At 39.2% G+C, this 25569-nt stretch overlaps 1 long non-coding RNA gene across 1 annotated transcript in view; it reads left to right on the top strand.

Annotated features, from left to right (window-relative positions):
• Positions 1–3120: 3120 nt before the first annotated feature.
• The window catches only part of LOC123277734 (uncharacterized), a 62534-nt gene continuing 40085 nt past the window's right edge, over positions 3121–25569 (top strand). Inside the window, exons 1-2 of the long non-coding RNA XR_011494754.1 lie at positions 3121–3274; positions 3464–3590. This is a non-coding gene — a long non-coding RNA (uncharacterized lncRNA). The remainder of the gene's footprint in view (positions 3275–3463; positions 3591–25569) is intronic.

Genomic DNA, 25569 nt, shown 5'->3' with positions numbered 1-25569 from the left:
AGATCAAGCTAGACCTGAAACTAACTGGTGTTTTTAGTTATGTGGGACCTTTTATGCTCAAGCTAGCATGAAGTAGATTTTGTCACTTGCAACATAGTTCTGACATAGCAGATACAGTATGCTTTCATTAATGTTTGTGCATAACGTATCTCTAAAGATATATACCAAACCGGTAACAGTGGATATCCCAATCAAGGAAGATTATGAAGAGGCCTTTCATGTACAACTTTATACTGGTCTCTGGTGTTAGAATTTTGTAAAGCAAGTATTTATTACTTAAAACCAGCAAATGCGATAAAGGTGTTTCCATTTTAGAAAAAAAAAAGTAAATGACGCTTAATCTTAATGTAATAATTTCCCAAATGGACACAAAAGCAGATGTCCTAAAGTAGATGTCACACGGATTATTCAGTAACAGGAGGTAGTATCCCCATGCCAATTTCTCTACAGAATGACATGGACATGCAGGGCGGCCACAAAGTCATAACGGAAGCCTTTAACCAGCAATTTCACTGTTTGGTGCCATGTAATTATACTGCAGAAAACAGCAAATAGAAGATTAATGAGTTTGGCCTTACTAACCACCCAAAGGTGAAACATTTAATTCTTAAGAAGGCAATCTTTTGTCTTACTGTGTTCTAATGCATGCATGTGTGAATAGAAGGAGAAACTTTGGGTTTGAAGCAGTACCAAAATAGGGCATTGAGAAGGCAGAAAGGAATAAAGTCAGGCAGCTAAGGAAGGTGAGAGTAGTCTCGGGGAGAGGGTTCAGAGAACTCTGCAGAACGTATTTTCACCAGCCTAGGGTCCTGCTAGGTAGAATTGCTGTACCACTTAGAAGATATCCAGTGGTAGTGTTTTATCATCGTGCTCCGGGCTCCAGCAGACACCAGCAGCATCAGGAAGGGCTGGAGGCCAGCATGCCATCTTCTCAGCTTTCTGCCCAGAGGTGTGCTTGGTCAGGCCTGGCTGTGTGCCCTGTGGGCCATTCTCCAGCACAGGATCCCGTACGCTCGCTAACCATTCTGCTCGTGATCTCAGCCCTCTTTCCCTTCCCTGCCTAGATATCCATCATTCCCCCCAAACCAGAACTACACAGACGTTGTCCCCAACAATCGTTTAGTGGAGGGAAATTTGTTTCCAGTGTTCTCACAGGAAGATGTGAGTGGTTCCTTTCACTCTCACATTGCTTTTTAATATATATGTATGTATGAAAGCAAAACCATTATGATTCATTTATATTCAATAAATCAGGTAATTTCTTGGAAACCTGCTTTGACAGGGTGAAAAATCTCAGGACCCTGGCTGAGGTCCAGAGGACAGGGGAGAAGAGGGACCCTCAAGAGAAATCAAGAGGAAGAGAAGTGAGGGTTTGGGTCTCTGAATGCAGCCTTGGCTACTGCGCCATTTTGCTAGTGCTGACTTTTGGGATCAGTGTGGGTTGCCACAGTGCTTGGAGGAGGCAAACTTTATTTAGATATTACTATTTTTTAAAAATAATATGAGCACCAGGTGTAACGTTCAAATAGAACAAAAGAGAACCTAGGGAAAAAGTCATCTCCCTCTCACTCCCATCCCTCCTCATCTGTCCTAGAGGCCACCACCACTGGCTTGTGCATTCTTCCGGGCAGCCTGCGCCTGTTTAAGCATGCCTGACTGGGTCTTCACCTTGGCTTTACCTTGACTGTGACCTGTTAAGAGCCTGAACGGCAAGGTGAAGATGACACTCAGCTCTTCACTTCAGCATTCTTTCCTTAAGCAGAATGACAAATAAAGAAGCATATGCAAGAGGTTGAAAGCCCTCACTCTGGTAACATGATTAACTCCTGGACCTGTTTTTCACGCCTTTCGTTGCATAAAGCGGAGCAGGTGACTGGTACATTCTCTCTTTCTACAGCATGGGATATTTCCAATTCACTGCAAAAGAAAGTTCAAACTGCTACAAAAGCTCATTTTTAATTACCCTGAGATACAAGTTGCGAGGAGGCAGCCTGACAGCTCTCATCAATGAGATCAGTAAGCTGTGAAGACATGTGGCCAGATATGTCTTGTCATTAATATATACAGTGTGATCAGATGCCATCATAATTGTTATTATTACAGGATCATAAAGCTTTAGAGTAACAGAAAAAACAAGTACCTTTGTTTGAAAGGTCAGCCTTTCAAAAACAAGAAAACAGACTGAACTCATCAATAAAACAGGGGCGCAAAGAGAGATGAGTATGTGTAAGGAATTCTTATGAAAATCAAGTAAGCAAAGACTTTTACAACAGTGTTCACATTTAAATTAGGAGGTGGAAAAACGGGCTCCTAGTAGATTACTCTACATTGAACTAAATGTTGAAAGAAACAACAGCAATGATTTTCTAATGTCTGTAATTAGCACTGACTAGCAATATAAATTGGCTTTCTCAGATAAATCTGTGTATTTGACTAAATTTTCAGGATTGAGGTTTTATAAATTTAAGCAATGGGATACATATATTTCTACAGTAACTAAAGAAATAAGTTGTCTACATCAAGAAATAACGATGCGTTTTCCTTTTAAAAAGTATGTGTGCCTGTGTGCGCATGCGCCTGTGCATTCGGCACGCTGTGCCCACAGATCAGCGCAAAGAGGGCTTTCCAGAGGATCTTTTTCTTAATGTAGTGTCAGATCTTAAAATAAGATTTAAGGGCTGGGAAGTCTGATTGAGTGGGACTGAGATGTGATTTCTAGTAGTAGCACTCACTAGAACGGGGAGAACAGAAAATGCTGTTTCTATGTGTGGGAGGTCGGACATTTTGGACAGACATATTTTAATTCAGCCTTTTCTTTTGAAATCAAGTCTACGCCGTAGCTACCTTGAGATGTGTAGTTGCTTATTCTGTTTAATGGATTGTTCATCCTCTCTGTCCTTGAGATAATCCTAAGCATGTGCATAAAACTGAGATCCTGTTGCTCATAAAAACCAATCAGCCCGCAGTTGGTCCACAAGGTGTTGAGCACTCGCTGGAGCAGATGGGAAAGATAATGTTTAATAAAGAGTTAGAGGATTAGGTGGTACAAAACAAGCAAAGAGAAAGGGATAATTTGATTTCAGGTGAACCTCTGTGACATTTCTTGTACCCAGAGACAGATTAAAATGATTCCAAAGCCATGACTTTTGGCTCCTCTTCCCCAGGGCCGACCCGGCTGCATACATTGTCAGCTTTTGACTCTGCTGGCATGACCATCACCGGAATCTGTGAATAACACAGAAGAGAGTTTCTCAGGTTTATGAAGATGTATGAAGTGAGTCATTCACCAATGAATATACATATGAGGAGATGACAGAATTCTGCTAAATATGTTTATATTTGAACAACTGATACATCTGAGGGTGATTTAGAAAGGGATGTGCATAAGTTTATATAAATGACAGTTAAAAAGATAACTGTCACAATGTTTACTGATGAGATTTCTATTTATCTTAATGTTTAGAAGTTAAATGAAAAACGGATTGCGGATTACAGCCTAAGCGGGTTTGAGCCTGAATTTAATATAACAACTTGTGGCAAATGGAAGGAGCGGGAAGGTAGCGCCGACTAGTCCGAAGTCCTCTGGAGAGGTAAGGTCGTGAGGCCTTTACAGCTTGAGTACACCGTCGTGTATTTTTCATCATGTTTACTTAAACAATTAAATAGAGGCTGGAGAGGTGGATTGAACTAGCTCTTTGTGACTTGCTGCTCTGGGTTCTGGCATTCAGTCAGACGTGCCACAGGTTCACGTTGCAGCCATGGGCCTTAGACGGCATTTTGGTGACCCTGCTGAGGAGCTTGAACATTCAGGTGGCCATCACTGCTCCTGCTTCGTCCTTTGCTCTAGGCCCTGGGCTGTGCTCTTTGCTATTCTGCTTAGTTTACTGCAAACTCTGAGAAACACTTCTCATTTGAGCTTTTCGCAGTCTGGACTAATAGCCTGGGGGAAGTTACCAAACAAATGTAACCTCCTCTGTTGGCCTAGCTGCTCTTACCTGTGTTTGCGGCGGGCCTGGCTATTTGGCAGTGCACTTACACACTGTGGAAATGCGCTTTGGGACGTGTTAAACGGGATTGGGGAACATTTCCAACCATTCCTTACATAATAGAATTGAAATGTTGTGCTGCTGAAGTGACCTGGGATGGAAACTTCTGAGTGAAAAGTTAGATCCTGGTTTTTCTTGAAGATGAAATGGAGCCCTGGGGTGTGTGGTTCTCAGGCTTTCTCTATTTGTTAATTTTGGACATGGACTTTTCACAGTTGTACTTCCCTTTTGCGTTAAGCTTTCGGTTTTGCTTCTGCAGGCAACCTTGTCTGGGAAACTTGGGACTGTCCCTTTTACCTTGATTCCAGTCAATAGGCCCAGAGGCAAAGCAACATTGGATGCAGCCATTAAGAACCATAAATACATATATTAATTTTATAGTATAATCAGTGTCCCTGACCTACTAACAAACGTAAGAAAGTAGGGTCCCAGGAAAAGGACCCTGCAGATTGTCAGACTTTTCTAAACCTTGGATCTCAATTAAGAGGCCTGGAAAGAAAAAGATCTAGCTTTTTAAATTAAATTTTTTTTTTTTTAAATATCCTAAGTGGATTTTTTAAAAGCAAAGAAAAGCAAGGAAATACAACTTTTAGAGGAGGAACAGTACACGCATTCCCTGGAGGGGTAATTTAGACCTACTGACAAAATCTTTCTTTCAGGTTTCAGAGAGTTAGTCTTAATTATGAAGGCGAATACCTCAGCGAAAGACGCCGTGGCTTGGGAGCTTTGAATGGAGATACACAAAGAAGGCCCAGCTTTAGGATTCCTGGGCCCAGATGAAATATAATAACCTTAATTAATCTTACAGCATTAATGTTTTTGCTGTTATAAAACAATGTTTATCAAATAGAGGACGTTCATGTGCCATCTTCATGGTGTTTGCCATGACTGCCTATGAGCAGGGCTATCATTGATACATTTCTCCAGATTGATTGAGCATGAGGTGTCTGGGGACTAGGGCTTTGAGGGCAGCCCTCAGTGAAGACTTGGGTACACCTTTCCCTCTGGTCTGGGGTTAACTCAACTTGATTCATTTTATTCAGGGTCGGCACAGGGAAGTTGTTGTCTGGGAATTGTTACGTGAGCTATTACCTATGAAGCAGTAACACTCCTGTGCAAACACACTGGCAAAAATTCCTTTTATGCACTTGACCAACGTGGAAGACCAATTCAGTCTTCCATGATGGAGCCAAGGACTTCAGGAAGAGTTTCTGTCAATGTGGCATGAAGTCTAAGCTGTGTATGTCTATGTATCAGTATCAGATGCCACACATTTCGTGGAGTCCTCGTTATAACCTGAGATAATGTTTACACTGTCATCTTCTCTCTTGGTTTTTTTTTTGGCTGCTTAAATCAAATGCTATTGTCCAGTTTAATTTCCCAGTACCTAATATGACAGGCTCTACAATACTGGCACTGGGTATCAGGACTATAGCCTTTTAATCCTCAGATCAGCGTCTCTGAAATGGAAAGTATTTTTTTCCATACAGTCCAGCTTCCCATAGCCCAGTGTAGGAACTTCCTCCACAGCATCCTGATCGTCCTAGATAGCCTCTTGTTGAACACTCTCAGTGATGAGCACTCGCTAGTTCTTAAGCTAGTCCTTTCTCTGTCAGAAGCTCTAATTATTAGAACGTTTTTCTATAGAAAACTCATTCTGCCTCCTTGTCCCTTCACCCTTTTGCCTCCTTTCTCCTCTCTGGAGCTACAAATATAGGTCTATTCCTTCTTAAGTTAGAATTTCAAGATTAAATATTAAAGAGATTGTTTTTGTACTCCCTAAGTCTTCTCTTTTCCAGACAAAACTTCTATCACTCATTCATTCAGAAAAGGTTTATTGAGTAGGTGCAATGAGCAAACGCTGGGTTAGATGTGGTGGGTGAGGTAAGGGTGATTCAGACAACTATTTCTCATTGATCTTGCTTACAGAACTGTCAACACACTGACCACCTTCTTTTAGGTGAACTTTCCTATCATTTGTTTCTACATTGAGAGCTCCTTGGGGGCAGAGACCACGGCTTCCCCTGAATATTCCCAGAGCCTGCTATTAGGCCCATAAGCTGATGCTCAATAAATGCTTTCTGACTTTCCTCCATTCCTCTAAAAGTCAGGCCCCTAAACCTGATCGTAGTGTCATTCCCTTGGTTTGACCAGTACCCAGCACAATGCAGACAATATACCACTTGACCTGACGCTGTCATTGTGTGTGGGCTCATGAGACCTCGGTCTACATAGACTGCTGTAAGATTTGGTCTCACGTATTATCTCATTTAAACTGCCCAACAACCCTGAGAGGTAGATACTGTTATGTCTGGTTTTTAGGTGAGAAAACAGAGGGACACAAGGGAGATAAATTGATTTATGCCACAGGTGTTCTCTAATTCTGTGTTCAGGACTTTTTTCTGATAGGAACCCTAGCTCCTGGTTTTCCACCATTTTCTAATTTTGTATTTAAATTTTTGATCCCAATGTAGAACTAACCGTTATCCTTACTAAATTATGTCTTGTTAGTTTGGGCCTGTACTTCTAACCTGTTGAGTCCTTCTGGAATCTTAACATATTTATTTTACCCTCTTAGCTATTCCTTTCAGTTTGTGTTCTTGTTACTAATGTGCTAAGCCTATTCTCTTACGTAATTTATTGATGAGAAAGGCTGATGGTCCAAAAACAGAGAGCTGTGTCATCCGTGAGAAACTCTACTCCAGGGTGCCATTGATCCATCAGTATGGTTTTGGGTACACTTGTTCACCTATTCTATCATGTAGTCCAATTTTTCCATTTTGACCATAAAGATAACATGAAAAACTTTGCCAAATTAAAGTGTATTTTATTTTCAACCAAATGTTTTCCTATATGAGTTATATAGTTTCCTGCGCAATAAGCATACGACACAGTTTTTTATTTGCTATCCCAGAGGATATGATTTGATTCGTATTATAGTTTAATATATGTACTAATGAATAATGTTTTTGAAAGAGCTATAGTCACATATGTAAGTTTTATCATCTATTTCTCTCTCATGATATTTTTCCTTTCCTCCTTGCCTTCTCACATTTCTATGTACTATATGTTTTAAAATATGAGGGAAAAGATGTGTTTAAGAGAAAATGAAAGCCTTGATGCAAAATAGTATATTTTCCCAACAGAAACACTCATTTCAATGTATACACGCAAAACTTTAAAACCTGATTAAAAAATGTATGAAGGAACTCTATCATGTGGAGAATGTTACTTAGGAGCTGAATTACAGGATTTCTCTGTCTCTCTTTTTCTCTTGCTTTGGGCAATCTAGTCTAATTACAAAACTTGCCTTTCATTCTGTTTAGTGTTTTTCAGCTATGCATGAAAAAAGTTAATCAAAAAATAAAATGAAAAACTATGATGGCTAATTGAAGTCCCATAGATTTCTCTGCTGTTGCCTAGCCTGTCTTTGGAGATGAACTCCAAAATGTTACCTTTAAAGCATCATTAGATGTGCTGTGCCTATTGGTTTCTGCTTCTCTTAAAGAAAGAGAAAAAATTCCTTTAATTTCAGAATTTTTCAAAATTAGAAAATGAAAATCATAGCTTCTTTTATCCTCTATTTGTAATTGTTGGGAGGTTTTGTAATTATAGAAAACACTAGACCAGTAATCTCAGAAATGGGTAACATCCCTCTTTATAGCAGACAGAGAAAGGCAATTTACCAAGCCCCTCTTGTCCCCTAGTGTGCATTTGTAGGGGAGGAAAACAACTCTTTTCCTCTCTACCCATCTTAGGTTCATTGGCTGGGGCCCTGTAAACTTGACTGAAAAAAGACAAATTAACAAGAGAAAAACAAACAAGTTTATTAGCATATGCATCGTGCATGCAATGGGAATACTTAGTGATGAGTAACTCAGAAGAGTGGTTAGAACTCGGGCTTATGTAGCATCTTGACAAATGAACAGTAAATTTTTAGAGAAGTGACAAGACAGAGAAAAAGGACCTTGAGTTTCTAGGGTGGCAAATTGTGGGAAGATTAATATATGAGGGAACTAATGGAAGATAAGGGCTAGGTAGTAGAGTTTGTTGTGTGGATTCCTCTGGTGCTCTCTCTGGGCTGATACTTGTCTCTGGTAACATCTGTCCTTCCTGGTAGAAGGGGGAGGGAGACATCTTTACAAATTTGTATCCCACTTTTAGGCAAAAAGGGGGAGGGAAGAGAGCTTTTCTTGTATCTATTTCTTCTCAGTTACCTTCAGCTCAACATAATCATTCTGCCCAAGAGGCATATTCTGGGGTGGTATATTCCGTTACCTATCACTTTGGAAGGACATTGGATTAAAAGAATTGCTGATTCTTGGCCTATCCTCTTTCTGGTTCTCTCACCTAGAACATATTCTCGAATGTCAAACTCTAGCCCTGGCTGTGGGTTTGTGTGGGTTTTCCCTCAAAGGCTGAGATGTCATCTTAGCTCATTTCAAACCCCCTCTTGACAATGCTGCTATAAACCAAAAACAATGTGACAAAGTTAGTGCCTTCAATAAATATCATTAATTAACCCTGAGAAAATCACAGATCTGTTTCTTTGTTCTTTAGGAGATGAAAGAAAAGGTATAGGAGAGGAGTGGGAGATCGGTGAGGATTCTGAGAGCCCTAATATTGTTTTGAAAGGTTGGTGGCAGTAATAGTGGGTTGACGGTGGACGAAAACAGCACGTTATCAATGCAAGTTTGTGGCATTTTTAGTTGAGCCTGTCTCACAAAAGGAGATTTCTGGATGGGGTATGTCCATTGCTCCTAACAACCGTGTGTTTTTCAGCTGTTCGAAGCGAGTGGTGTTGAGAAGCAGCATATGCTTCTTCCATCCATGCAGAGCAATGAAATTTGCAAATATGTGCTAAAAGGGAAAAGATAGTTTCCCATGGCAATTTATCTCCAAGAAAGGACAACTTCCCAGGATAGTGACAATGGTTGCCAAAACCTCACTGAGAAAAAGAAGTCAATTGCCCAAATTTGGGCTTAGATGGTGCTGCAGCTGGCTCAGGAGAGTGACCAGGGACCATCCGTCTGCTTGGAGAGAGGTGTCCTGCTTGGAGCCATGTGGATGCAGCCTCCCTTTACTGATACTGGATGTGATGAGAGTCCTGGGGACTTCCAGAGCGTCTATTAGTGTATATTCACATGGCACAGCATTGGGGAAGTCTCCTGAAGTTTTTTTTTTTAATTGCTATTTAAACTTACTTTCATAGCAATCTGAGTAAAATGGAAAATATGTTAGAGTTTGTTGAAGAAATCTTTGAAGGCTTTATCAATAACAGCAACGTGACCAAAGTCCTGTGCACTTGGGCTTTTGGTAAACATTGAAGGCCAGTTACTTGAAGGCGTTAAACGTGTAACTCTCCTATTTTAACGTCCCAGCTGAGACAAGTTTGGCGTTCCAAATTTTAGCCAGCAGCTGACTCAACAACTGGGAAGCCAATTGACCAAAAGTTCTAGCTTTGGCTGTTTCAAGGTCATATTTAGGACATATGAAATAATCAGGAATGTTCTCAGAGAACAACCAATAGAGGCAGTGAAAAATAGAGTCTGAAGCTGTAGTGCGTGTCAAAAGAGGCATTTTTCAAAAATTGAGGTATAAGTGACAACGTTATATTAGCTTCAGGTATGCAACATAATAATTCAATATTTGTATCTATTGCAAAATGATCACCACAGTAAGTTTAGTTAATATCCATCACTGTACACAATTACAGAATTTTTTTTCCTGTGATGAACACTTTTAAGATTTACTCTCTTAGCAACTTTCAAATATGCAATACAGTATTATTAACTATTGTCACCATTACATCTCCATGACCTATTTATTTTACAACTGGAAGTTTGTACCTTTTGATTCCCTTCGCCATTTTGCCCACCCTCCACCCCCTGCTTTTGGCAACCACCAGTCTGTTCTCTTTATCTATGAGCTTGTTTCTTTGCTTTGTTTTTAGATTCCACATATAAGCAAGATCATACAGTATTTGTCTTTTGCTGTCTGATTTATCTCGCTTACCATGATACCCTCAAGGTCCATCCATGTTGTTGCAAATGGCAAGCTTTCATTCTTTTTTATGGCTGAATGATATTCCATTGTATATATATGCCACAACTTCTTTATCCGTTCATCCATCAGTGGACACTGGGGTTGTTTCCATATCTTGGCTATTGTAAATAATGCTGCAATGAACATGGGGGTGCATATATCTTTTCAAGTTAGTGTATTCTTCAGATAAATTCCAGAGGTGGAATTGCCAGTAGTTCTGTTTTTAATGTTTTAAGGAAACTTCACACTGTTTTTAAGAAGCGTATTTTTTTTTTTAAAGATTTTATTTTTTTTCCTTTTTCTCCCCAAAGCCCCCCAGCACATAGTTGTATATTCTTTGTTGTGGGTCCTTCTAGTTGTGGCATGTGGGATGCCGCCTCAGCGTGGCTTGATGAGCGGTGCCATGTCCGAGCCCAGGATTCGAACCAACGAAACACTGGGCCGCCTGCAGCGGAGCGCGCAAACCCAACCACTCGGCCACGGGGCCAGCCCCCTTAAGAGGCGTATTTTAAAATCCAGTTCCAGTGAGTTGCCCAGGATTCCACTGAGGTTGCTGGCTTTATTATTGTGAAAATTTTGGTTACATGAAATTAGGATAAGGCTAAATTACAAAATCAGCAGTGTGGTGTTATGAAAAGATCACTGACTCAAGAAATTGAGAGACCTGAGTCTTAGTCCCAGGTAATAATCATTAATCATCACGTTCATTTGTGAGCATTTGCTATATATGTCAGGCATCTTCGAATACATTTTCTCTAGCCTGTGCAATAATGCAGCCAGGAAGATATTATTATCCCATGTTCAAGTTGAAGAAACAATTTCAGAGAGATTAAGTGACTTCCCCAAGGTCACTTAGCTAGTAAATAGCGGAGTTAAAATTCAAACTCAAGACGGTCTCCTGAGGCTGTCTTTGCTGAATGCTCCCTGTCCTTTCCTGCATGTTTGTCTTTCCCTCTGCTATCTTCCTTGGAGTACTCTTCCTGCTCATCTCAGTCTGTATGACTTTTAGTCATGCTTCAAGACTGACTCCAGTCTGGTGTTTTGAGGAGGACTTCCAGGAACAGTCCCATTCACTGGTCTCTCCCCACCGTCCCTTCACAGCCCCTCATACCTGCTGCTCGCTTGACACCACTGATGTCTTTGGTATCATCTCTGTGGCCTTTGGTGTTCCCATCTATTGTGAATGGTATTTTCAGTGTGGCATCTCTCCCTCTCTTCTCTCTTTCTCATTTATAAATTTGGAAGACATTAGGGAAAAAACATGTTAAAATATAGGAAAGTACCATATATTCACTATCCCAAATTAGGAAAATTTACCATTTAAAAATACTGGTTTCATATATTTTTCTTCAAATGAAGAAATAGCACCTTACTGATCGAGTTGAAGTTCACGTTATACCCTTTCCAACCCCATTCCCCTCCTCCCTCTCCAGAGGCCGTCACCAATCTGAATTTGGTGCCTAATCTTTAAGTCTATGGTTTTTGTTACACATTCTGATATTTATAAGCAATACATAATGTCATTTTGTAATTTTTTTTGTAAAAGAATGTAGTGTAATTACTGCATATATCTTTTGAAAATTTGCTTTTTTAACTCAATTTTTTTTAAACTAGCCATATTGATGCATTTAAATCTAATTTATTGATTTAAGTTATAGTATACCATTTTATGAACATAATTGTCTTATTTGTCTAGTCCTCTTTTTACGGACATTAGGGTTATTATATGAAACTTTTTCAGGGTATTGGTTTCCTCTTTACAATTAGACACTAAATTCTCTGATCGAAGGACTGTGGATTATGCTTCTTTGTGCTTAGCACGGTAACTGCAATTCAGTAGACATTCAATAAATGGATGCTGAATGAGCTGATGAAAATAGCTGGGGGAAGAAAAGATCTTCAACTGCGAGAGGGTTAACATGATTGGAAGCAGGTAGAGGGTGACTTCAAGGAAGTTAGTTGAAACGACATTTTTTTTCTTGTGTTTATGGAGATGAGAAAGTAGGGTAATAGGAAGCTGCTTGAAATGATAATGAGATGAGCACAGGTAAGCTAGCAAATTTTTTTGTCAATCAATTTTGTAAAAGACTAGTAACAGAAAATATGTAAAATAATTGATTAAACTATAAGCAAAAATACTTAGAAATGTGCTTAAGTGTATTTGGCAAGTCAGTGCCAATTTATGGCTAGACAGTAAAATTCTATATCCACTTCTAACTAGGCCATCTCCATGATTCACCTTGGAGAAATTTAATTAACCTTGAATATTTGACCTTCAGTGTGTCAACACAAACATTTTCTCAGCCTGGCTTCATGGAGATATGGCAGCTGTGCTTGACAGAGATAACATTTTTCTTTAGAATGTTAAAGGCCATGATCTACTTCCTTAGTTTTGTATCTTCCCTTCTGACCCATTTGCACTTTTGTTACTTTCCGAGTGTTGTCCAGATGGATCACATGCAATAATGAGAAGAGAGGTGTGAGGTCAGGAGGTAGGAGTTGTTGTAAGGAAGAAATGAGTTTATACTTGTGAAACTTTAGAATAATGTCTGCCACATAGACCTCAATAATGTTAACTTTTACTCTTCTCTCTTACACTTCTTACAGCAGAAATATAAGGTAGTTATTTTATAGGCTTTATTGTAAGTCAACAGGATGGGTACAGAGCTCTTTACATCTCTTCAACCGAAGGTTAAACTTTGTTCTGAGGATTCTGGTGAGTGAAGGTCAAAGGTCTCCACAATGGGGAGATGTGAACTCTAAAGGCTCTCTATCCAACAGGAGCATCAAATGATCAAGAAGAGGCAGTGAGATTGGGCACTGATTGGATAGTTGGAGTAATATTAAGCTTATTATTTCATATGTAGCTTCTTATGATGTTGATTATAATATGATAGCTATAGGACCAATCTTACTTATTCATCCGCTCACTCAGTGATCTATTGATTCATCACTTGTTTAACAAATATAAAGCATGTATGGTGCCTGCGACAGTTCCAAGTACTTGAGATACACCAATGAGCAAACAGTAAAAGATTCCTGTCCTCCCGTGGGTTACATTCTAGCATAGGAAGTCAGAAAATAAGCAATAAATAAAATAAGTAAATCACATAGAACATTGGAAGGTGATAATTGCTATGGAAAAAGAAAAGGCGGATCAAGGTAAGGGGGATGAGGAGTGCCTGATCCGGGTGGGATGGACATGGTATGATGCAATGAAAAGATGAGAACCGAGCAGGCTTAAAGGAGGTGAGGAAATTGGCTGTGCAGATACCTGCAAGCAGAAGAGCTAGCACTAAGTCTGTGCCTGGCACGTTTGAGGTAAGAAGGCCTGTGTGATTGCAGTGGAGTGAACAAGAGAGAGACACATAGGAGGTGAAATCAGAAGGGTTATGGAAACAAGATGATGTAAGGCCTGCAGGCCATTGTGAAAACTTTGGTGATATCCAATGGAGGGCTTGAGTTAGTGTTTCAAAAGACCACTATGACTTCTGTGTCAGAAGTCAAGGGGCGAGGATAGAAGTCAGGAGACCTATTAGGAAGCCACTGCAGCTCCAGGAGAGAGATGGCAGTAGAGGTAAGAAGTAATTCGCTTCTGATTTATTTTTAATGTAGAGCTGATATCATAACGGATGAGATATAGGGTAGGAGAGAAATAAAGGGACCAAAGAGTACTCCAAAGACTTTTTGGCAGAGCATCTGGAAAGATGGAGCTTCCATCGACTGAACTGTTTGGATTAGGTTTGGCCAAGAACATCAGGAATTCTTTTTTCAGAGGCATATTAACCATCTGGATATACAAATGTGGAGTTCAGGAAAGAGGTCTTGGTTAGAGATATAAATTTGGGGGTTTTTGGCATATAGATGGAATTTCAAACGATGGGATTAGACAAGATCACCAAGGGAGTGAGTGCACACAGAGAAAAGGACCAACAACTCAGAGCTGGAGGGAACTGCAAAATTAGGGGGCTGGCTGAAGAAGAGAAACTAGCTAAGAAAGCTGAGAAGGAGTGATCAATGAGGTAGGTGAAGAGAGTGAGTCATAGATGCCCAACGGAGAAAGAGTGTTGTGGAGGAGCGATGGACCATGTCAAGGGCTGATGAAGAGTCAAGTAAGATGAGGAGTAACAGTTGACTACTGGATTTAACTCTGTGAAAATCATTTGGTGACCTTGATGAGAACAGTTTCATTGGATGTGTAGGAGTGAAAGCCTGCTTGGAGTGGGTAAAGGGAGAATGGAAGGAGGTGAATTGGAGACAGCAAATAGACCAGTAGTCAAGACTAGTCTCCTAAAAGGAATTGGAGCACCTCTGTCCTCAAATACTCCTCTAGTGGCCCATTAACATACCAAAAAGTACCAAAGTTAGAATTTCCTTACTTCACTTTAGGATAGCTCTTGTATTCAACCACTGAAAATGTAAATATCCTCAAACTGATATCTCAAAGTTATAACATCACGGTGTGGATTTGTCTGTTTGCACTGAATTCCTGGAGTGACAATGAAATTGTAGAATTTCAGAGCTATAAGGGGTCTTAGACATGATACAGCCCAACCCCTATTAACAGAGTTATAAATTGGGAAAGTGACTTGATCAAGGGCACATACTTGGTGGGTGACAGAACTGACACTAGATCCAGGACTTCTGTTCTGGTGCCTTTTCAACTGCACAATATTTTCTTTTGGATTTGATTCAACATGATCGTAGGACAAATAAAGACTCGAGGAGATGCTGTGTAAATGTCTGTTAAGTGAAAGAAGGAATGAATGAATGAACTAATAGATGAGCAAAGACAAGAGAAGGTCTGAAACTTATGGGAAAACCAGTTGAGTGTCCGTAAGGCTGATGATTGGAGATTTGCTCTGAGATACAACAAGAGAAAAAAGCCAGGGTGAGAAACTGTAATAGCTAAGGGAACAGTAAGTGAGAACTGCAGACCACGGGGTGAAGGTTAGTGCTTTTTACCTTGAAAGCGCTAGGGATGTTTAAAATTGTTTTAAAAGTAAATGCAAACTGCTAATGAGGGTTAATGGAAGGGACTGAAGATGGATAAGTTCTTTACTAATGAGAATTGGAATGATGACATTCTTTTTCCTTTTAATCCTCTCTGACAACATAAGAAAACTACTGACTTGGCGGCAGCAGGTTTACAGCTCCATGAAAATAACCAGAGACAAGAAGTTTCAACTTGCTGGAACTCTTATTATATGCTTGAATGACTCCTGGAACCAAAGAAAGCTGTGTATGATTGTTTAGGAAAGTATAAGATAAACAAAACATATGTTTTCTAACATCTACTGACTGTGATCGGATAGTCGTGTTATATTGGTCTCTGCTCGTTTTAAGGTTATGTGATGATGATGACTTTAGTGGTTCTTAAGTTCAGTACATAAATAAATGATGTTAAGACTCCACTTTAACTTATGCCCCTCAATTTTTCATACATATTTGCTGCTTTTCTTTCAGAAGGGAAAATGCACGTTACTTGTTCTCTTGGAAACATTCCATCCTGTTTTATGCTTTTCCTTTCTCTTTTGAAAGATCCCCCTCACACTGCATAAATAGAAATGTCCCTGAGATTCATTTGATTTCATGGATGGCAGAGTACTCATTTCAGATATCTTTGGGAGAACCAGATAAAATAGCTACACTATACTGCATTAGCTGATTTAGTGCTGGGGACTGTTGGAGGACTCGATGGCTGTGGGAAATTGTAATGGGAAACTCAAGTTAATTTTCACTTTAAGTTCAGTGCTTTGAAACCAGTCGAGCTGAGGGTAGTCAAAAGTTATTCATATCTGATTGGACTGTTCTCTGTTCCAAGTGAAACAGGTGGGTTGTGTCTCTGTTTTGCTGGTTGTAGGGAAAACAGTTCTCTCACTTTGGTGCTAAAAGTCAGTTCTTGAGCGGTATCAGCAGAGAAGTGGCTGAAAAGGTGACTTGTTCTTTCTTGCAGCCATTACTTTGTCGGGGTGAAGGCATATTGGTGAAGCAGTGGGGGAATCTTACACCTCTGTTTATCGGGCTGTATCTATTCTTGGGAGAAAAGAAGCCATCCATTTGCAAGGCTGTCAATCCGATACCCCCAGCCACCACTAAAAGCCACTTCAATTTATTTCTCCAGTTCTTTACACTTAGCAGAGAGTTTATTGTAAAGATATATTAACCAGTAAGATGCCTTTAAGATAAATTGTGCTCAACTTTGGGAAGAGATAGCAACTTTTGCAAGGGTGCCAATGGTGGTTTAGGTAGGAGAAAAAAGTGGTACTGCTTAACACTGCTGGAAGCATCATTATCTCCATCTCAACCATTCTTTTTATTTCTATTAGCATGCAGTTTTCATCTCTTGTTTACTCTTCTTCTCACTAGCTCCCTTCCCTTTATATTTAACTTTGTTTCTGCTAGTTCACTCTGGCTTTGCTTTTACTTTTTTGTTCTTGCTTCCCTGATTTATCCCACCCACACGGAAGAAGCAGGCATTCATATAATAATATTGGTTCTTTTCCTCTGTGTTCCATCATAGTCAGGGCAGGCTAGCATTCCCAGAGCGAGGTCATAACCCTTGATCTTACTAGCTAGGATTAGTTGATTTCTCTTGGCTTCAAGCTGTTTACATAGAGTTCCAAGGGAAACTGAGTAGGGCCCGTTCCCCTTGGCAGCCAACCCTAAGCTTGAGGCCGAGAAGAAAATGACAATGTTTAGTCCCTTTTCGTCTGCAAACACAAGAATCTTTCATGTTAATTCTTAAGTTTAAATGAGCCCTTGACAGTACTCTAAGGACAGACAGTATTCTGAAGTTTGCCTGGGCTGTGTCTCCAGCCTAGAGAGTTGCTAGTGTAGGAAATTTGGAGATGAGAATCACTGGGAAAGTCTGGCCATTCCTTAAGAACTATGGATAATGTAGTCAATAACTGATTTCCCTTTATTGCCAAGTGGAGCAATGTAAAATTAGAAAAAAAACTCCTGTGTGCTTTGGCAAAGGATTTTGAAACTGCGGCATTAAGAATGATGGATAAATTAAAAAGTGACGCAGATATGTCTGGGTGGTGTTAACAGTTGAATGCTGAGCAGTAATCATACACCAAGCCTAGAATCACCAAACTGAAGCATAGGCTTGCCTCTTGTTTATGTATGTAGTCTGAGGTTATTTGGACTTCTGAAGCACTTTGCAAATTATTGGGAAATGGCTACATGTAGAAATGCAGAGGGAAATCTAAAATGGGTCATATTTAGGTGTCTTTAGATTTTCTTTAGGTTCTTAGGGAACTTCTGAAGAATTTTGTTTCTACTATGAATTAGTTCTTTCTTTATGGCACTGAATATGCTTGCTAGGCTTAGGAAATATCCAAGGGCTACATGACATGGTCATGACATTGAAGTCCTTTCATAATTTTATCCCTCAGGCCTTCAAAACACAATCTGGTAAGGATTATTTTCTCTAATGCCTCTTGAACAAGTCTCAACTCCGGGATGCTATTCCACCTGCGCAGGACCTTTTCCTAACTTTGCTTCATAGATTGACATCTTCTGGTCCTTTAGTCCTCCATTCAGTCCTTGGTTTCTCCACTTGCTCCAAAGTTTATATCCTCTAGGTTGACATTTCCAGCCATTTAGGTGTCAGTTCAGGACCTACTTCCCCCAACTCTTTCTCCTCTTTTTAGGAATAATTATAGCATTTAATGTTTGTATCATTCATTAAATAAAATCGCGTATGTCCTTACAATTTTACTGAATAGTTTTATGTTCCCTCTGTGATAAAAAACTCCCAAAGGCCAAAATGATGTCTTGTGAAATATCTGTCAGACACTCCACCTCACACTGAGGCTAACATAGTTCTGACTTCGTATTAATCTGTTCTTTGGAGAACATGTAGTGAATGAATGAATAAATTGGGTACCATCTTGTAAACGATCCTCAGCCCAGTGTTGTGACTGGCTGCCACAATCTCTCTCTTTCTTCCAAATTTCTCGTAGTTTTTTTCTTAGATTTGGCTTTTTTCTCTCTCTCCCTTTCCTCTTTTTGATTCATGATATTAATTTTTGACCTATTATTGCGATTAGAGTAAGAATTCCAAGCACATGGGAAGAAAAGTGTTCAACATCTTTCGTTCATTAATGCAACGTTCTCTGCTCTGGATTTTAGCAGTGTCTTTGGTTAGTGGTGCTGAGGTGAGGAAGAGGAATAGGAAAAGTTCTGAAAGTTACTTGGTCTAGTGGAAAGAACACAGCTTTAGAAGGTAGTGGAAGAAGGTGACTCACGTTTGAGTAGATCGTATTCAAGGCACTGTATTTGGTATTTACATCAACATATTGACCCTCTGATGGAGGTGCAATGAATCCTATTTTATAAAGTGAAGTTGAGGCTCATAGAGTTTAAGTACTTTGTCAAGGGTCACACAGCTAATAAGTAGCAGAACTGAGATTTAAACCTAAGTTTGATCCCAAAACTCATGCTCATTTTACTGTATTATAGTCATAACTATATCATAATTTCTATGGGACTCTGCAGGACACAGGTTTGACTCCAACCTCCCAAACTTACTAACTTAAACCTGACAAATTTCTTTGTTTATGGATACCGAGTGAAGAATATTATGTATACCTTATCAGAGGGAACTCCTAAAAACTTCTGGTAGCGTATGCCAAAATCAGAAAATTGGGGAAATTAGATATTAGAATAATTCTTAATAGTCTCACTGAACAGCTAAAGAAAAAAAAATGTCATATAAAGTTCTACCTTCTCCAATGTGACTCTACCTAGAGCTGGGTCTTTGTTATGGAAAAAGCTCTCTCCCTCTGGTTTCCCCCACCCAGAGTTGTAGTGTGCTATGTAAGGGATATACAGACATATGAGTGACCTCCTCTAGAGAATCTTTTTTTTCATGAATGGCTGTGGACTCACAATGAGGTCATCATCAATGAATATACTTAGGAACCACACTTTACTAAGGTCACAGAACAGTGTAAATTAAACATGATACAAACTTTGGAGAAATCAAATTGAGTTTACAACACAACACTGGGAGCACTAGTTAATCTCAGCTTGGGCTCAGCTAACATTTGCTCACTTCCTGACTTGACATTTAGTCTGATAAATCCTTGAGGAGAAAGTGCTTAGTCCGGGCCCCTTCTGTGAATAGTCTAGGGAAGTCTTCAAAAACATTACCGTTTCTGCAGTTCTGGATACTTGAGCTACCTGGTTGAAATCTTGATTTAGTCAAAACCTTAGTCTGTTTGGAGCTCCATTTTTCTGGGGGTTGGGAGGGGATTTTAACCAGTTTTGTGCAAAAACACATGGGCCATCATGGGCTTGGTTCTGAGATGTCCTGGAAGGGTGGTGAGGAATATATTATTTTCTGTGTTCATGTTGGTCTTCAGTTTCATCGTCTGCAAATCGGGGCATTTAGACTATGTAAGTGTTTCTTAACCTTTTTGGGCCCAGAGCCCCTTTTTAGAAGCTAATGGAATCTATGGATACTCTTCTCAGAAAAATACACATACTTGTAATTTCAAGGGGTTGACACACCACCGAAAGGACTCCCAGGAGCCCGAGAACTGGCTGGAGAATCCCTGGACTGAAAGATCTCAAGTCCTTTCTAGTTCAAAAATTCTGTTATTTCACGTTTTCTTTGATGGTTTGGATGATTGTCATGATGCTAGTAAAAAAGAGATATGAACTATTTAGATATATTTAACTTTTTTAGCTATAAATGACAAAATGTCATCTAATAATTTCCTTTTTTTTTAAGCAGTCTTTCTGAACCTTGTCTGCTCTTTAGAATCACCTGGGGAGCTTTTAAAAATTCCATTACTTGACCATCCCTCAAATCACTGAAATCAGAATCTCTAGGGGTGAATCCCAGGTATCAGTTTATTAAAACTTCTCAGGTAGTTTCATTGTGCAGCCTGGTTGAGAGTCAATGCTCCGGCAGGATTAAAACATCTTTAGAAGTTCCAGGTAACGAGAACATCAACCACCAGCTGAAGATGAAAGGGCATTCCACTTTTTCTCTGCTTTCAGATGGCTAGTATTGAACACTCTTTTTCCAGCTCAAAATAAGGGTTTGAAAACTCTTGTGTGTAATCATGCCTCCCAATGTGTTATGCTCCTGGGTAAGCTGGGCAAGTGTTACAAATCCTGAGTGGCCTTCCTGGTACTGTTTATAGATGTGGGAAGGGCTATATTACGACATACTCTGCTCTGCCACAAGCACACATCAGGAAAGATTTGTTTTCAACATAAGAACAATTACCATTGTCATATCCCAAACTGTGTGCAAATTGTTTTATTATAGACTCTCCATTGGTCTCTATTTAAATGGGAAATCATTCGCTCTAAATTTATCTAGTCGCTCTGCATGGCATTGACATTTGCTGGCAATGCCAGACTTGCTTCACTTATAAGAAAAAGATTCCATGGAGAACAGGCAATGCTCTCATCTAACTGATTAATAATCTCTACAGACCTTTGGAACTTTCTTGCATGTAACTCTTCCTGCTCTCTTGCTAATTTTGACTTTTCATTGAACTCAGAGACACAAACAATGGTTTTCATGAAATGGAGTGGCAAAAGCTTTCGTCATCAGACCAGCTCTCCAAAGACAGACTGCTCACTGCCAAAGCTTGGAGATGAGAAATGAGATGTGTAATGAAAAGTTTTTTTGTTTTCAGGAGTTTTATAAGTCAATTTGGGTTAACTTCATCAGACAAGTTTTTATCTCTTTACTAGGCAACCATTACATGTTTTCAATTTGAAAAAATGTTCATCTTTGCTTTCCAGGGCATCTGTACTATATTCAAACCACTCTGCAGTTTAATGCAGACAAAGACTTTCCAAGTCACATGGTCTGTTTGAATAATAGAAGTCCATTAAGAATGAACAGAGACAACCTGTATTACAGTGATTTCTCCCTTTGTGGGTTTTGCAATTTCCCTACCAAGCTTTGGGGTTTGAAGATGACATTTTGAAAATTGGATTTAACTGCCTGAAAACCTATGACACAGAATTGCCAGAGGCCACTTGGTCGCCTGGAAGGACCTCTCTTAGTGGTGACTGTCTGTTTACCACTTCTTTTTAGGATAAGGATAAACTCTTTCCGGAGGATGTCTTGCTTTACAAACATCCTTTTGTTATTTTCCTTAGAAATTCTATTCAAAGCTAGAGCTAAGGGAAAAGTCAGATATGAATCCTCAGAGTCATTAAGTGGCACAATCTGAGTGTAAATTTTCTGGCACCATTGAGAGCTCCAGATCTTGATAGGGACCGTTGCTAACCCAAATATTGCCGCTGAGAAAAGGACACCCATTAATAATTACTATTCTAAACACGTGGAAGCACCTGGGCAATCTTGGCTTTAGCTATGGTATTTTTGACTACAAAGGATGATGACATACATATATATGACTAATTATTTCCTATCTATGTTGCATTTGAAAACTAACTAAAATTTATGTTGCCTTATCTTGATAGAAACTAGAAAAAGCAACTAACAATTAAAACAAATGGCAATCTAGTTTAACACTCACATGCCAAAGGGCTCAGTTTTGTATAGATATCGTTCACCAGAAAACAAAACACTGGCTATTATTTGGAATACAGCACAGCACACAGTAGGCTCTCGATAATAAACATAGACAGAATAAAATGAATGAATGAAAGTATCTGTAATGTATATTTGAACATAAGAACCAAATTTTGAATAGAAGATCATATGTACATTCTTTTCTTTAAAAATCTATAAAATTTATATCAAACCTCACAATTTTTATTAAAAGTTTTCATGATTAAATTATTGCCCCATCTACTCAGGCTTTTACTTTTGCCTTTGTTCATGTAACCATGGCAACATCTTTGGTATCTATACCTCAGGTCTTGAGCTCTCCTTCTACAATGGGTTACTCTGCTCTGCATCGTTTGTAACAGAAATCATCTCAGAGTACAGGCAGTCTTGGAAGGGGATTGTATTTTTCATGTCCTTTCTGTTATGGGCTGAATAGTGTCCCCTCCAAATCCATATGCTGAAGTCCCCAACCCCAGTACCTCAGAAGGTGACTATATTCGGAATAGGGTCTTTAAAAAGATAATTAAGTTAAAATGAGGCCATTAGGGTGGGCCCTAATCCAATGTGACCAGTATCCTTGTAAGAAGAGGAAATTTGCATACAGACACGTGCAGATGGAAGACCATGTGAAGACACAGGTCGAAGATGACCAACTACAAGCTAAGGAAAGAGGCCTCAGAAGAAACCAACTCAGCAACTCCTTGATCTCTGACCTTCAGCCTCCAAAATTGTGAGAAAATAAATTTCTGTTGTTAAAGCCACCCCGTCTGTGGCACTTTGTTATGGCAGCCTTAGCAAACTAATACAACTTCCTCGATTTTCTAAATTGTTACTCTTCCTTCCTAAATGTCACCAGCCCTCGAAAGTTTGGAATATATCCTAAGCTTCATGTTATATGCAAAGCTTCAAGTTTGTTTGCTTTCTCTGCATCTCCTAGACCACTAATAAATCTGACCAGACGATTTTTCCCAGATCACTTCCTTCTCTGATATTAACAGCTGCATATTTCCTAGTTTTTGCAACATGTCAAGTAGGAGATCTTTTAGGAAGTTCCTATAAATCAGAAACAGTTTATCTATCATAGTTCTAGCAAAGTCATCTGAAGAGGAAGATTTTCCATCTGTGGCATGCATCTGCATCATTGACAATGGAACTTGGGGAGAAAGCACCGATAGCTCTAGATTCATTTAGTCTGCGAATATGCATACATTGCACATTGTTATCTTTGGCCCTATCAGCTTGCCCATTCTAATGCTGCATAGCAATGCAGAAATACAAAGATACCGAAGCAGAAATGATTAAACTTTGTATTTGGCAGGAGATTGAGCGTCCACTGAGATTCGAGTTTAGGATGGGGGAAATCAGGGCCAGCCTGGCAGAGTAGGCAGCTGTCCAGACGCCGTGAAGAGCTAAGGAAGCCTGGGGAGGCCTCTTTGTCTTCCTATTCTCCTCTCAACTCACAGCAAGCGCTGGAAGGGCTGTTGATAGAGAATCTATGTTTTGGGTCAGGAAAGCTTTCAATCATTAAAAACTTCTTTAAAAATCCAAATTCTGCCTAGAGAAGCTTAGCAGTGTTTGGCCTTGTGGTGGTAATGTGATGGAAGTGACTTTGTTTAGGGTTATCTTTAGTCTGATGAATTGGAAAAACAAATGAAACAATCTTTTCCTTTGGATGATGTTAGGGGCTACTTGAAATCATTTCCTAATTAGAGATTAAAAACAGTAGCTCTCTGGGGATTCGGATCTTACGCTTGGACCTAATGTGCCCTGGAGTTTAAAGGGCAAGGATGGTGATGAGCATCTCGTGCTCTGTGAACTGAAAAATGTCTAAAGGTTCACATGAGGGCTATGTGCAAACAGCCCTGTACGATCACGCCTAATGAGGAATCATATTTTAAAGTATAGTCATGAAATGGTTACTTCGTCTTGGAAGTCTGAAATTTGTTGTGTTCCTATAGGAAGAATGCACATGTATAGATGTATTCCTTGTCATTCCATTGATCATACATCTCTGTTAATAGGCACTTGTGATACATTGATAATGAAAGGATGACTAATGTCTCTAATGATGACTCGAGGCATGACAAAATTCTTAAATGTTTTTTGAATCTTCAAAGAGAATAAATTATATTTCTCGTGATCCAAATTTATTTTTCGCATATTCGAATTCTGTGGAGAGTAGTAATCTGTGTATAGTGTGATATGTATATTCAGCATGGTACATGCAAAAGCAGGGGCTTTAGAATCAAACAACTTGATTTACATCACAGCTCTTCACTTGCTAATCCAGGACTTTCTGAAGAATTATGTAACATCACTCACCGTTGGTTTTTGCATCTGAAAAATGGACGTAACAATACTTACCTTGCAGGACGTTGTGAGGACTAAATGATATAAAATACATTGGGCTGTGCTTGCCACATATAGTGTTTGAAAATGTTTAATTCCTGTCTCTCTGGTCCAACACGTTAATCAAAACACCCCTTTTGCTGACTGCATCAGATAAAGAATTTACTATGGGTCTAAACAGATTTAGGGTCATGGGAAAAAGATGATAATAAGAAGAGTGTGCCCCTTGTAGGTGGGGCTGCCTTTTACTTAGGCTTGTTTTCAGGGTGCTGGCTGCTGTGGCTTTAATTTGCAGGCGTATTTTCTTTAGGATAATGAATTTTTATTTAAATTTGGTGAATTTCCTTTGAGCTCCTTTTAAGTCATCTGAAGACAGGAAACACTTTTTCATGCTTTTAGAGTTTTTCTGATTGACTTTGTTCTCCAAAAAGGGCTGATTTTAATATTCTAGGTGATAAAAAGTGCCTTTGACACGATTGAAGCAATTTAATTAGTAAATCCAGAAATTATAAAGGATTGGAAATCACACCCTCCATGCTTTTAATAAAACAGAGTAGTGAAACTTCTGATAGGTGCGTACCATGTGTTGGAAGAAATCTGCATGACATATATTAAGAGAAATGAAGAAATTGAGAGAACTGTGCAGGAGACCTACTAAGGGAATTACATGACCAGGCAATTATGTGGTCAGTATACCTCACGCATCAAAACTTCTGTGGCCATCATAATTTACATAAAGTGCATGGTAAGCATTTAAAATGCAAAATAATTAAAACCACTCATGGAGTTTCAACATATTAAGTGGGAAAAAGGGGCTAGCATAACTGTGAGGAAGTCTAATGTTTGAATTAGTTGACCTCAGAATATCTTAATGCTGGAGTAAGTAATACACAGAGGATCATTTAACGTTGTAGCTAATAGGATCTTTAGTGTCAGGCTGTCCGTCTCATGATGATAGGGTGTGAATGATTTCTAGTCAGTTTACTGTGAGTACTCTCCTATAGTATGTCATCACTAAACAGGGAACATTGCTATAACTGCTAGGCATAAACATAATAACATGTTCAACTGTAAAACTATCTACAGTATATAAATACTGATGCTGTGCTCAAAAGCACCATCATTTTTTATTGCCTTGGTAATGGAGTGTTCCAGAGAGACATGTATATGGATGATTAGTGATTGGTGGATTTTGCGCTGGTATCTTCAAATGTTTCAGAGCAACCTTGATAGTAGCAGTTGGAGGAATCAAAGAGAGCTGATTCTTCTTGAGAAAGCAAATGTTAGGGTCAAACTCTGATAATGCTGCATCCTAAATCATAGGTAATGATGAGGACTATCAACAAGTACACTTCAAATATGGTTGATAAAAAAGCATACCACTATGAATAACACTAATAATATTAGGACATTATTGTGGAAATTATAATGTAATTTTAATTCATACAAGCAGTTTACAAATAATGGGAGTAATTGGGTAATCTGCATCTTTTTCGATGTTACTTTAATAATAATTTAGGATGATAGTGAACTGTAGTTGATAATAACATTTTTGAAATGTAAGTATAG

This window comes from Equus asinus, chromosome 16 (genome assembly GCF_041296235.1).
Source record: "Equus asinus isolate D_3611 breed Donkey chromosome 16, EquAss-T2T_v2, whole genome shotgun sequence".
In the NCBI taxonomy this organism is placed as follows: Eukaryota; Metazoa; Chordata; class Mammalia; order Perissodactyla; family Equidae; genus Equus; species Equus asinus.
The sequence above is the reverse complement of the archived record's forward strand: the minus strand, read 5'-3'. Positions and strand labels throughout refer to the sequence as shown.